Source organism: Pogoniulus pusillus, chromosome 22, assembly GCF_015220805.1.
Source record: "Pogoniulus pusillus isolate bPogPus1 chromosome 22, bPogPus1.pri, whole genome shotgun sequence".
Taxonomy (NCBI): domain Eukaryota; kingdom Metazoa; phylum Chordata; class Aves; order Piciformes; family Lybiidae; genus Pogoniulus; species Pogoniulus pusillus.
In genome coordinates this window covers 5,875,601-5,888,719 of record NC_087285.1, presented here as the reverse complement: position 1 = coordinate 5,888,719, position 13,119 = coordinate 5,875,601, and the positions used below count along the sequence as shown (strand labels likewise).

At 42.8% G+C, this 13,119-nt stretch overlaps 1 protein-coding gene across 1 annotated transcript in view; it reads right to left on the bottom strand.

Annotated features, from left to right (window-relative positions):
- Positions 1 to 6,887, bottom strand: part of TENM2 (teneurin transmembrane protein 2) — a 1,869,083-nt gene extending 1,862,196 nt beyond the window's left edge. The window contains exon 1 of the mRNA XM_064161561.1: positions 6,620 to 6,887. The gene's annotated coding sequence lies outside the window, so the exon portion shown is untranslated. The remainder of the gene's footprint in view (positions 1 to 6,619) is intronic.
- Between the last annotated feature and the right edge of the window lie 6,232 nt (positions 6,888 to 13,119).

Here is a 13,119-nt window from a genome sequence, read left to right as displayed (position 1 = left end):
CATTTGCCTGTGTTCTTACAAACATTCTCTAATGGGATGGTTAATAATGCAAAACCTCATCCCAAGACACATTTCTGCTATTTAATATGCTTTCACAACCTATGTAGTACATTTGCTGGTAATATTTCTAGAAGGGTAAAACTAAACAGCCCAAACCCACAACTATCCAATGCTCGTCTAATCTAGCAGCTCATTTCTGATGGCAGCCAATACCAGATGCTTCAGCAAATACAAGGAAATCCCAAGGTAAACCCATCATAACACATATGGAAAGATGCTTCTTTCCTTAAGGTAAATAGTAACTTACATTAAGTTTTCTCCAATGATCACTATTAGCTTGAAGAAGTGAGGACGGAGGTTGGACTAGCAAATATTATATTCCCAGTATTTTATACCAGGGTTGCTATCTCCAGTGCCTTGAAGTCACACAGAGAGAACTAGAGTGGCTTATGCAATCAATGTCTCTACTGTAATTAAAGAATGGAAGAAAAATATCACTACCATACATCAGCCTGACTGACCATGGTTTTTAAGTTACAAAGATCTTTAATACAAAGAGAAAAATAAATAAAACTTGGCCTGCCATTTCCCATGTTAAGTAGTTGGTGAAGGGACAGCTAAAAAGCATCACAGCCCTGGTCACATGAAGCCTTCCATCTCTTGGAGAATTCAATGATAGCAGCTTGGAAACTAAGAATGCCAGCATAAGATATCCAACCTTCCAAAAACTACTTGGCACTGTATTTTGTGTAGTGTAAAAAAACCACAATATGAACAATGTAACCCTTCATATAGGGTAATTTATATCACTGTGCACAAAAAAACGTCTAAGCCCTGTACACAGCTCAGATTCATCCAGGTCTACAGTACTGTAGTGTTTGGAGTGACACACAGACCTTGAGTGTAAAGCAAGTTAATAGGTGCTGAATCCCAATTTATTGTCAAACATCTTTTCTTACTGTGATCTACCTTGGCTTTCAATTCATCTTAATCAGAACACCCAGAGAAGCCTTTTACATAGTTAAGTGGGAACTAAATTGTCTGGTAAGGAATATTTATTTCTCTTACAGAAGCTCATTTTGAGAAATTCATCTGGGACTAACCACAGTTACAGGAGCCAATATTACAGAAACAATTGTTCCCTCTTCATACAAACAAGTCTCAACCTCCTTTGCATGCAAGGAGTATATGCAGATTTCTCAGAAGCAAAAGGGGGAAAAGAATCCACAATACAATGAAATAAGAGATTCCACTACAGTGTTCCAACATCAGAAGGCAGAGCACAACACTTAGACAATGGTTCATAAACTGAGAAAGATGCCTTGGCCTAAGTCCAGATGAAAACTTAATAGAGCACATTGCTGTCCTGTGTCTCCAAAGTCAAGAATGGGACACTAATCCCACATTTTGTGAAAACTCCTGCACTGACCTAAACACATTTTGCAAATACTAGCCACAAAACCTGATTTCAATACTCAATTGCAGATAAGAACTAATTGGAATGGTTATTTTAGCTCAGTGTGGATATACCAGCATCCAAGATTATATCATATAGCCAGGTCTTCCTGCCAATTTTTCTTTTGCATGATTGTCATAATTCTTATTTTATACCAGCTCTTTAGCTTTCTCCTAGGCAGTGCATCACAAGTCATTCTAGAGAATCTAAAACTCAAAGAAAACCAAAATAATAATATTAATAAATCCCTAAAGTATACATAGGGTAGGTATTGTGATGCTATTAACTAATGACCACAACCAGAGGGCTGGAAGCTAATAAAACTAATCTGCTTCATTCCCAGAATATCTCTGAAGCAATTCAATGATTTTGCTTATTTAGTTCAGATTTTTCAGACCTATTTTCTGTCTTTTCCCAATGACTTCATTAAGACCTCAATTACATCCTGAATTCAAGTCTGCTTCTTTCAAGTTCAGTGTGAAAACTGGTTCAAGTTGCCTCAGCTGACATGATTTAACTGCCTGCAAGATCTGGCATAGCACTGAACTTTGGGAATTCACACTCATGGAAGTTCCCAGTGAGAAAGGAAGTGGTTGGAAGAAACATGAGTGAATATACATGCATACTAAAACTGATTTTTTATTTGGCTGAATTTATAACCCATTTACGTTCATTTATGTAGATGATCAGATGCAAGAGATTTATTCATGAAAAAGTGAACTGAGCATTCAGTCACCAAAAGGGAATTCTGAGCAGCATTTTCAATGGCAAGGTCTGCCACTGCTGGTGAACTACACAAGTCACCTAATCAGACAAGGGAAATAAGCAAAAAAAAATATATAAATAAAAAGTAATATATGTAAATGGAGCACAAATTACAAATATTCACAGTGCAGTGCTCACAGATGAGCTGCTAATCAGTACCAATTCATTGAGGAGTGGAAGTTCAGTGGTCTGGGTTCTGCCCTGTATCTCTCTGCAGGCAATGTGAAGTGGTAATAACCAGTTCTCTAACAAAGCGTTTGGAAAGCTGCAAGGAAGAAGCACGAGAGAGGAGAGCTAGCTAGTAGTAAACCACGGAACGGTGCAACTGTGCACTGTCCTTCCATCAATGAAAGGGAGTGGAAGAAAAAATAGAAAGTGAGAAAATCTGATTGTTATGAGAACTTGCACCACTCCCCAGAGCCTAGACAAGGATTCAAATTAAGTCCACTGTGATTTCAGGTGTACTGAAGAACAGTGCTAAGGCACAGACTTCTACCCTGACCAAAGAGATAAACTTGTCTGTCCTCTCACATAAAGACCTTCTTTGTACAGTGGACAGTTCTATAAAGCATCAGATTTCAGGAGGGCAAATGGCAGCTTGGCTTAATTAGAAGCTATCAGGAGAGCTGTTCACACCACTTCCTTCTTCAGATTATACAAAAACCCAAGAACTGCAGTACAGGAGATTTAAGTTAGAGCAGCACAGAGCCTCAACTGTAAGACTCTCCTGCATTTTGGACTTTCAAATTCTTAAATTTGCCCTTTACTTTAAAAAGTCAATGATTTCACCAAGAAAGTTTGATTAGTTTCTTTTACTTTCTGTAATGAAGTGCCATCCTTTTTACACTTGAAAGGATCTTTGTAATAATGCAACATTGATCTTTTGAATACAGATGAGCTAACCTAGATAATAGGATTTGGTACCCAATAGAAAGGGTTCCTGAGCATACATATCTAAGGTTCCAGTGCCATCAAGAGGATTTTGAAGATAAGGCAGCTATTTACAAGCACATGTTGAGATTTGGCATTGCAACAATAGTTCAATTTCCATTATATTTGTAGGTGAGCTTCCAATGTAAAGCAAAAAAAATCCATGACATAAATACATAAAAGCAAGTAATGAAGCAGAACCAAGTGTAAAGAGGTAGCACAAAGTAAGCAACAGTCACTAGCAGCTTCCATGGAAAAGAATTTCAGAGCTTTTCTTCTCTTCATTAGTCCTTACCATGGTGCCTACTTTGTTAACTGTAATAATATGTTCTGGAAAGAGAATGGTTTGAGAAAAAAAAACATGAGCAGCATTCTCCTAGACAGAAAGAGAAAACAGACTTTTAAAATTTCTTTTTAATGCATCTGTTTCTATATTTAAAATGGAGTTTCACAACAGAAACTGTGCTAGCAGCAGTGCCCAGTGGAGAACTGACAAGTTACCTGCATTCCTAACCGTTTACCATTTCCTCGGAGTGTATAAATACAAGCCCCTAATTCCAGCCACACAACAAGGAGTTGGGCATTACAATACTTGGATTTTCTGACTGCAGGCTTGTTGCATTAACTTTCTAGACAGTGTAACAAATTTGCACTTTTGTTCCTCCATCACACTTCTGTTCATCTACTTTCACAATCATCATGTGATAGCAGCAATCTCTTGTTATGTGCTCATAACTTGCTTCTATTCGTGGGTCTATTTCATAATCTATAATCATTTTGTTCGACTCTGCCCCCTGCAAGCAGAGATCCTGTCTGTTCTGAGAAGGAAAGCCATGCTGGAAACAGTCTTAAAAGCAATTCAAGGTGGATTTTGTGTCATCTATGACCAATAGCAACAGGAAAATGTTTAGCACAAAATCAGACACGTTAAGGGGTAAAAAATACCAAAATTCAAAGTACCAGTGCCAGAAGGCACTTTGTTTAAATACTACAAAAGTAAAATCCTTCCCCTCCTCCTCCAAGAGAAAAACATAGCTTCTAACATCTTATCCTAGCTCTTGCCAGGCTGCCAAATCATTGTCGTAATGGAACAGCAAGAGCTGAACTCAAACTGTGCCTCAACACCATTTTCAAACACATCTCTATTCCAAGTGCAGGCAGAGCCTTTGAGAAAGATAACATAGAGTCATTTCAACTGACCTTTTGGAAATCTTTTTATGATGGAACCCATTAATGGGATTATTGGGAATGCATTTTGCACCAGAAATATTGGTATTGGTCTGGATAACTTCAATTGGACTTTTCTCATGCAAAGCAATCAGACTTTGCTGGCGACAGCACACGCGTGTCATCATTTCAGCTTCAACTCTCCAGGCTTTCAGACTACTGAAACACAATCATTCTATATTCAGAACATCAAGCGCTTCTGTTAAGCCATGATAGCAGCAGGATATCTCCTGATTTTTTTTTTCCTTTGCAAGTGCCTTCAGGCAACACCTATAGATTGGTAGTTTAAGAAGAAAGACAGACTGAGCCACGGTTTTAGCTTGTAAACAGGGTCTTTGAAAGAGCAAAGGTGTCAGTTTGTCTCCAGTAAAGCAAACTTACTTTGCTGTTTGCTTTAGGCATTTTTCTGATTAATCTACAGAGTAGGAATGGATTTTCTCTGTGTCTCGGTAAACCTGCCTTTTACTGAACCAAGCAAAACTGCCAGCATTCTATTCCCAATGCCAACGTGTGTCAGGGTCAAAGACAAGAGGTCAAAAGTACATTCCAGGATTTAGGTGCATTTCTTTTCAATGCTTTTGCAATTTGCTGTCTTAAGTAAGAATTAAACACTACAACTTCCAGGGTGTCAAAAAGCAAAATAAGAAATCTCTGTTATCTCATTCCTGACTGCTTCACTGATGCATTCTCTCATCATGTGTGAGTAACTGACACTTGCAAATGAAGCAGATGAACATTCCATTTAAAACAGAGAGATTTCACACATTATTGAAATGAGATGTTTATATTTTCATTAGATAAACACAACTACATTCTGCATAGTGTTTTCCGCCTCACCATCTCAGTATGTTTTACAAGACGAATCCCAAAGCAGTTGTGCTCATGATTTTCTTGTTACCACTTGAGACAAGTACCATGCCACAACTTGTTTGAAATCACAAGCGTTTTCAGACTTTGTGCCATTGTTATTGCTTCTTGGCTACCTTGCACAAAAAAAACCCAGGCAGACACATTTCCATGCACCCCCCCAAAAACGACCCTATTGCCACCAGCCATTCTAACCTCCCTGTAGAAAAACACACCTGAAATCTTAATGGCAGGCAGCATCCAGCAAGTGATGTGTACACACTACCTCCTAAATGTCATCTACTCTACAAGTGTTACATCAGAGGGGAAATGAGTGTCTACTCCTACCATTACCATGTGCCCATCAAATTGACAAATGAAAATAAATCAGCTATTTTGCTGCCTCCATCAATACAAATACATAAAGAAACGATAAACATTATAAAATTTTAACTACCTATCTGCTCCTACCTGAAAACATGAAATTCCCTCACGCTTCAGTAAACGAAAAAATATACTCAATGAAGTCTAACAAATGTGCCATCTGTTCTGAGAAAGCTGATAAAGCACAGCAGCGGTTACGCGGGGCAATACTGACCTCCTGTGGCAGCTTTGCAGGCAAACAATGCCAGAGCAAATGCATCCCTAAAAACGTGGGAATTGTCCTGCATACCCTGATAATCATTAACCACTGCCGTTGCAGCATCACAGAAAGCCCTAGTCACAGACAGAGGCTCTTGGCCACAGACACTTCAAACTCAAGACAAACACCGCAGCTCCCAAGAACTGACTAAGTGAGCACCACTCAAAGAGGAAAACCTATTGCAAATATTCTTTGCTGCCTTACTTTAATTCAAGTGAATTACCTCTGTCACTGCACAAATTTAAACAAGACAGCAGCACCTCAAAAAGAAAAAAAAAATCACCACAACAAAGCCAAACACCACAAACAAAAAAGCCCAGCATAAAACACACACAGTCGCCCCCCCCAAATAAACCCCTCACCTTTCTCATAATAGAAAGGTTAAACATGAGAAGAGATCACTTAACAAGATGGTCCACTTTCCAGAACTGGCTGGTTTCAAGAACCAGCTTGGTGAACTCCTTCAGGATAGCTGTACTTGCTCTTGCACAGGACTAGGCACTAAAATAAGCTTCTTCCCTAACCAGCATTTGTACTTGTCCTGAAAAACACTAGATTTCACAAATCCCATCCTGTTGTAGTTCACAGGCTGTTCACATCATTATCACCCATTAAGGTGCACTACTTAATGCACTACTGGAAGCCATGAGTATCCATTCTGAAATGTTTAATCCTTTGGCAAAGGAAAAGGCCACGCTCAAAGAATTGCTTTGGTTTCTGGAGGCTTTGAGATCATCTCTTACAGCACCTACCTTAGAAACCAAGTTAAAAACCATAGGACAGCTTTCCCCCTACCTGAAGGCAGAGGTGGAGATCTTTATAACTTTCTGAAACTTCTTCACAGCACAAAACCAAACAAAAAACAAGTATTCCTAACATTTGCCCCTTAATTTATGAAAGGAGCATGACTGCCACTTAGCAACTTCATCTGCAGTGTTCACGCACATCACCTGTAGCACTAAGCACCTTCTTACTTGGTTAAAAGCTGTGCTTGCATACTACCACGGTAGTGATACTGAACTTCACCTAAAGTCTTGAAAAACATTACTCCTTTAATTCAGCTGATCTAAATAAAAGGAAATACATGGAGCAAGCAAATAATGATGATACCCTAATGCAATGTACCTGTGAGCAATGTTAAAGTAACTGACTGCCCACAGAAACAGATGGTCCAAATAAAAATCACGACACAATAGCAACCAAGACACATTTGTGGGCAGAAATCAGAGCAGCATGTGCACATTACATAGAAGACCTGTAGGATCAATGCTTTTTATTACAAAAATGGCATGTTAAGCACTTGGAGGCACAGTTAAGCTTCCACAGAAAGCCTCCCTTCCTCAATAGTCACTGAAGTTACATCAGGATAGCAGTAAGCATGCAGTAGAAACATAAAGCTTCACACCTCAACAGTCAGTTCAGAGAAGTACTAAAAGATCAGGAAAAAAAAGATTCCTGAAGACTGCCAGCAATAAGGCCTTAAATAAGAGAGCCCCTATGGTGGACATGTCTTGGATAGAGACTGAATAAAAATGTAGCTGAAAACAGGAAAAACCCACTGAGGTCCAAGCTATGAAGAGTTTAACAGCCTAGCCAAAGTACTCTAAGGTGAAAATGTTCCTGCTCTGCGCTGAGCTGAGGCCTGGAATGTTTCTTGTAGCATGAAAGCAAAATCCTAAGAATGGCTGCTGGACATGGAAATAAAAATGAAGGTGGAGGCCCAGTGAGTTGTCCTGGCTCCAGTAGTTTCCATGCCTGAGTTAGTACAGCACAGGGTCTTAACACATGTTCCACCACATCCTGAAATGGGTGATTTAATTGCTACCAGGGTTCCTGATGCCAGGTTTGAGCCCTTCCTCCATTTCTAGACTTCTGTGGAAGTAAATATTCATAAGTAAATACAAGATCAGGCTTTCCCTACAGAAACTGCTGCACTGATTCAGGTTATATTAGGACAGTACTAAAGTCAGTAGTGGTTACTTACACGCGACAGAGAGAAACACAAAGCCTCAGGGGTTCACTAAACAGTCTCTGAAAATCAGAAGGGGAATTGTTGTAATAAAAGTGTTACATGATATTTATGCCTGTTGTCTCTACCTGCCATAATCCAGTCAGCCTGCTATCTTTTCTCAAGCTATGTTTATGGACTTTGGAAATGACTCATCTTTTGGTTTATGTAGGATTAAGAAATTTTCCCCTCCCTCCTCATAATCCAGATAAATGATATCCTCTCTCTCTGTTCTGCCTACTCAGAGCTGCCAAGCACATTTATCTTGCCTAATCTTCTTTTCCAGGATCCATGCTGACTATCCCTTAAGCAACTACATGTATCTAAATGTTCTGTGTGCATAATTGCTCTTCATGTATTTTCTACTGCTGAGATCAGATTTACAGGCCTGCAGTGTTCTCAATCTTCTTCTAGTCATTCTGCTTCTATTAGATGCTCACTGGTGCCTAATGCTGTGCTTTGTCCTTTAATAAATTATCAGTAAAATACAGACTTTTTGAAGAGAGAGGCAAAATGGCCACTACTAGAACTCAAGAATGAAAACTTTCTAAGCTATGTATCTTTTCTCTCAGTGAGCCTAGAGGCTTTTCCTTTCATACATGCCTGTCAGTTTTGAAAAGCCAAGTCCAAAGTGCCTTTTCTTAACACCTCCCTAGTCTAGGAGAAGCAGAAGGGGCTGCTCGTGGAGCAGGCTGAGCTCCTCAGTTTTTGGTTACAGCCTCTCTGCTCCTAAGAGGGAGAGCAGGCTGTGATGGCACCCGCAGGCAGTCCTGGATTCAAAGAGGTTTCTCACAGCCCTTCTCCGCAGACCCTCTCCTAGTGGTAGGATCCCAGAGCATCCTGCTGATCCCACAATACAGCCAAACCCTGCAGCTGCAGGGCCAGTGGCACCATTAGGGCCTTGATATCTATCTGCAGTATACCCAGATGATCTCCATCTCTGCCTCTGAGCCTATCACTCCACTATCAGATACATTCCCTTGCATTTTTCTCATCTGTTCAGTATTTGTTCTGTTTCCTATATCATCCTAGTAGTAATTGCCCTGGCCTTAGTTTTCCCTACTGGAAGGGCTCTTCAAAATTCAAGCAAAAAGGAAACCTGTCATAACCTCAGGTCTCAAACTAAAAGATAAATAAAAGAAAGACTGGATACAGAAGGTACTGTTTTGCCCAACTTCCACATAATTCCACATGTGTTACCCCAGAGAGAAGAGGAAACAAGTCTTTTGCTCTATGAGAGGCCCATAGCTACTGTTTCCAGAGTTCCCCTCATTTTGTCTGAACTTCCTGTTTCTAACTTGCTCTATTCCCTTCCTTTGCATTAATTGAACATTGATGTCTCTGGATCTGTGGGATATGCAGCCACTTAACAGGACTGCCCCCATGGCCACAGTTTGATGGATCAGGTTTCTAGAAGCTGAAGAAGCTGAAGAAGCTGTATTTTTCTTCTGAGACACTAAAACAGTTCTCAAAGGGAGGAAGGAGGGCACTTAACTGCAATGAGTAGGTAATGGAGAGAGAGTAAGTGAGAAGTGCAAGCAAAGACTCAAATAAGTTATCTGCATCGGCATCACACTGACTGGACACAGTATTTCTTCCAGGCTTTTAGAAGTCAGGTCGAAACAAGCAATGCTCCTACAGAGCACACAGGCAGTGTGTAAACCCAGACAAGTACTGCCTGCTGCCCAATGGTTAGATTTGGTGTGCATGATCAGTTCCACTCAGTGCCTGGCTCCCAAATAGCCTTGATGTAGCTGAGTGTTGGTAACACACCAGTGTGTCACATACAGGAATGTGTTTTGCTTTCATTTGGACACTTTGTTTTCACAAACTCTTCCTTTCCTGCTATCTTCCTCTGGAAACTGAACTTAGACAAAATAAAGCCCCCTTGTACAAGGACGTTTTTCTGTTGTGAGCAATTAGCTTTCTCAGATTCCTTTGGGGTAAAATGTACAAGCTCTGTAGCCACTCCTTTGCCTTCTACCAACAGAACAATTCCATCAATTACACTGCAAGCCCTATGTGCACATTGGAGCTAAGGTAGGAGCTTTGGGAATCTGCTCAGGTCCCTTCCCCTATGACTGCACTCATTGCCATCATTGCCACTTCCTAGACCTCAATAAAAAGATTTGGAACTTAACTGTTCCAGTCTTTGATACCAATCTGAATTACAGCAATCCCAAGAGGGTACTATCAAAACTTAAAAATACATGTAAGGGAACAATCTGTATCCTTATTCACTGCTCATCAAGATGCTCCCATGCACTGATGCTTCAATCTTTTCTGCCTGTGCTTAATGTTAAGGAGCCCTACTGAAATCAGAGGAACATTAAGAACAGACAGAAACCCTTTCTGTAGTAGTTTTCCTAATGTAATTCCTAATCCCTGCTGTCTACATACGTTTTCTTTTTTCTGTAACTGTTAAGGACAAATTTTCATGCTGGCAAATGCCCTATAACACTGCACAGCAGTCATTATTTTGGAAGCTGGTGTCACGAAACAGCCAATCCTGCTCGAGAGGAAGCCCTTTCTCAGGTTATAAAGCCATTTCAGAAAGAAGTTTCATTTCTCAAAGGCTTTAATTAAATACAAATCCAGGCAAATAAGAGTTATAAAATAAACAAACAACACTGCAAAGCCACAAGTTCCCTGTGCTTAAAGCTACAACTCAAAGTCCCTCAAGACAGTGCTGTTTATCATTCAATTCATCTCTAAACCATAAAATCTCATCAAAATGAGTATCTATCATAGGATGCTAGATATTTCCATCCTGTTATACAGTTCACCTCGCTCCTGTTACATTGCAATCCCTAGATGCCCGAGTGTTTTTACATGAATGACTGCTTGTAACATTCACACATTAAACCAACAGCTTAAATGAAAATGTGCCACTTAAATAGAGAATACTGTTTTAATTATAGAGCACCTGGGAACAGAATGGTTAAAAACTTGGATAACTTAGGCTATTAGTGAGGTAGGTGTAGATCAACCTCATATAAATTAGGTCAGGAAGCACTGATACAATTTGAGTTATCTGACAGGCATGCACAGTCTGTCACTGTTCACTGATGTATTTTCTCTTTTGGTTAGGAACTAACTTAGATTTAAACTTGGATTGTCCATTTTGGCACATTCCTTGGCAGCAGCTGGTGCAGAAGAGAGAAGAGGCATGGTGGGGAACAGCAAGGCAACAGAGAGCAGGAAGAGAAGCAGCACTGGGCTGAAGGGGGCATGGGAAAGGCACTCTGGGCAAAGGGACCTCCCTGTCACTGGGGTTGCTTTGTCACCAGGGTGTCCTGGTTGGCTTTGTGCTGGGTGACCTACCAGTAAGCAGGGCTAGGTCTTCGCTTTTGCAGTCCTTGGCCTTCTGCTGCATTGCTCCTTTGGCTGCCCAGAAAGAGTGGCAGGGTGGAAGGAGGCTTTGAACCGAAGTCTCTGCATCCGTGGGGGAAATGGAGCTCCATAGGCCTCAAGGCCTTCCTATAAGCAGGGGAGGGCACTTTCTGCAGCCCCAGCAGCTTCTTGGCTGCCCAAGACCTAGCCAGCGTGAGCCCTGTACTCAGGGTTGTCACAGTGTTTGCCCCTTGGCCACTCGTGAAAGCCCTTGTCATGCTGAGGCCCCTCTGGTCTCCACGCAGGCCTGAGGGAGCAGGTCCGAAGCTCTGCTCCCCTGCTCTGGGGTAGCTGTGCAGGCAGGGGGGTGTGTGCCTCACCTTGCCTGTGTGCCTCAGTGTGATTGTCCTTTAGGTCCCTTTGCACAGTGCCACAGCTCAGCTTAGGCTTCCCAGGAGGAAGCGAGGGGCTCCGTACGGCAGGAGCTCATTCTCCTCAGAGGCCCTGCGGGAGAGGGGGCGCATCTCGCCCTTCCTTTTTGGCGGGACGGACATAGCCGCTTTGCGGGAGATGAGGCAAGCACCAGTGGCGTGCTCAGTGGCGCCGCCCGGTGTTCAGTTATGGGTACTGCAGGCATGTAGCGGAGTGCGCCGCTCCGGCAGTGCTCAGTGCTGCCACCGCGTGTTTCATTGTGGGTACAGCAGTGCTAGAGAAGCGTGTGCCGCCCCGAAAGTACTCACTGCTGCCACCGCGTGTTTCATTGTGGGTACAGCAGTGCTAGAGAAGCGTGTGCCGCCCCGAAAGTACTCACTGCTGCCACCGTGTGTTTGATTATCGATACAGCAGCTCTGAGGAGGTGTATGCCGCTCCGGCAGTGCTCAGTGCTGCCACCGCGTGTTTCATTGTGGGTACAGCAGTGCTAGAGCGGCGTGTGCCGCCCCGACAGTACTCAGTGCTGCCACCGTGTGTTTGATTATCGATACAGCTGCTCTGAGGAGGAGTATGCCGCTCCGGCAGTGCTCAGTGCTGCCGCCCAGTGTTCAAAGATCGGCACTGCAGTTCTGCAAAGGCGTGTGCAACCCTTGCAGTTCTCGGTGTTGCTGCCTCATTTCTAAATGTCCTGAATGCTTATAAAGCCTGAAAACGTATGGGAGGGAAGCATTAGAAACTATTTAAAATGTAGCTATTATCGTGAGGAGTTAAATAGACAGAAGTATCTTCTTTTTATGTAGATAATAAAATTTTGTATTAATTTATAGTTAAAAAGTGATATAAAAATAAAAAGCGCGCTACAGAGGCCCGTGTTTTCAGGAAGTAGGCACATGCGCTATAAAAACTCTCGTTGCTACGGCACCAGAGCCACGCGTTGCTATGGATTGCGGGCATACATTGTAGAGTGAGGAGTTGTTAAGGCTTCAGTGCATGCGTCATCGAGAGCTGCGTTGTGCTACGTATGCGCTGTAGAGCCGGAGCCGGTCCTACCCGAGTCGAGCTGGACGAAGTCAGACTGCTCCGAAGCAAGCCAAGCGGAGCCAGACGGACCCGAGTCGGGCTTCCACGTCCCGCCGCTGCCGCGCTTGGAAAAGGCTCCCACTCTGCAGTATGGGGGGCACACGCTGCAGAGGCCCTCGGGATTGCTCTGCCTTCGGAGCAGAGGGGTCCCAGAAAGCCTGAGACTCGGCGTCTGGCAGGGTTCTGAGCAGCCTTGGGGGCCTGCGAGCGTTGCTACGGACGCGGCGCATGCGCCACAGAGCCGAGCGTTGCTACGGACGCGGCGCATGCGCCACAGAGCCGGGCGTTGCTATGGACGCGGCGCATGCGCCACAGAGCCGGGCGTTGCTAGGGGCAGCAGCGCATGCGCCACAGAGCCAGGTGTTGCTAGGGGACGCAGTGCATGCGCCAAAGAGCAGG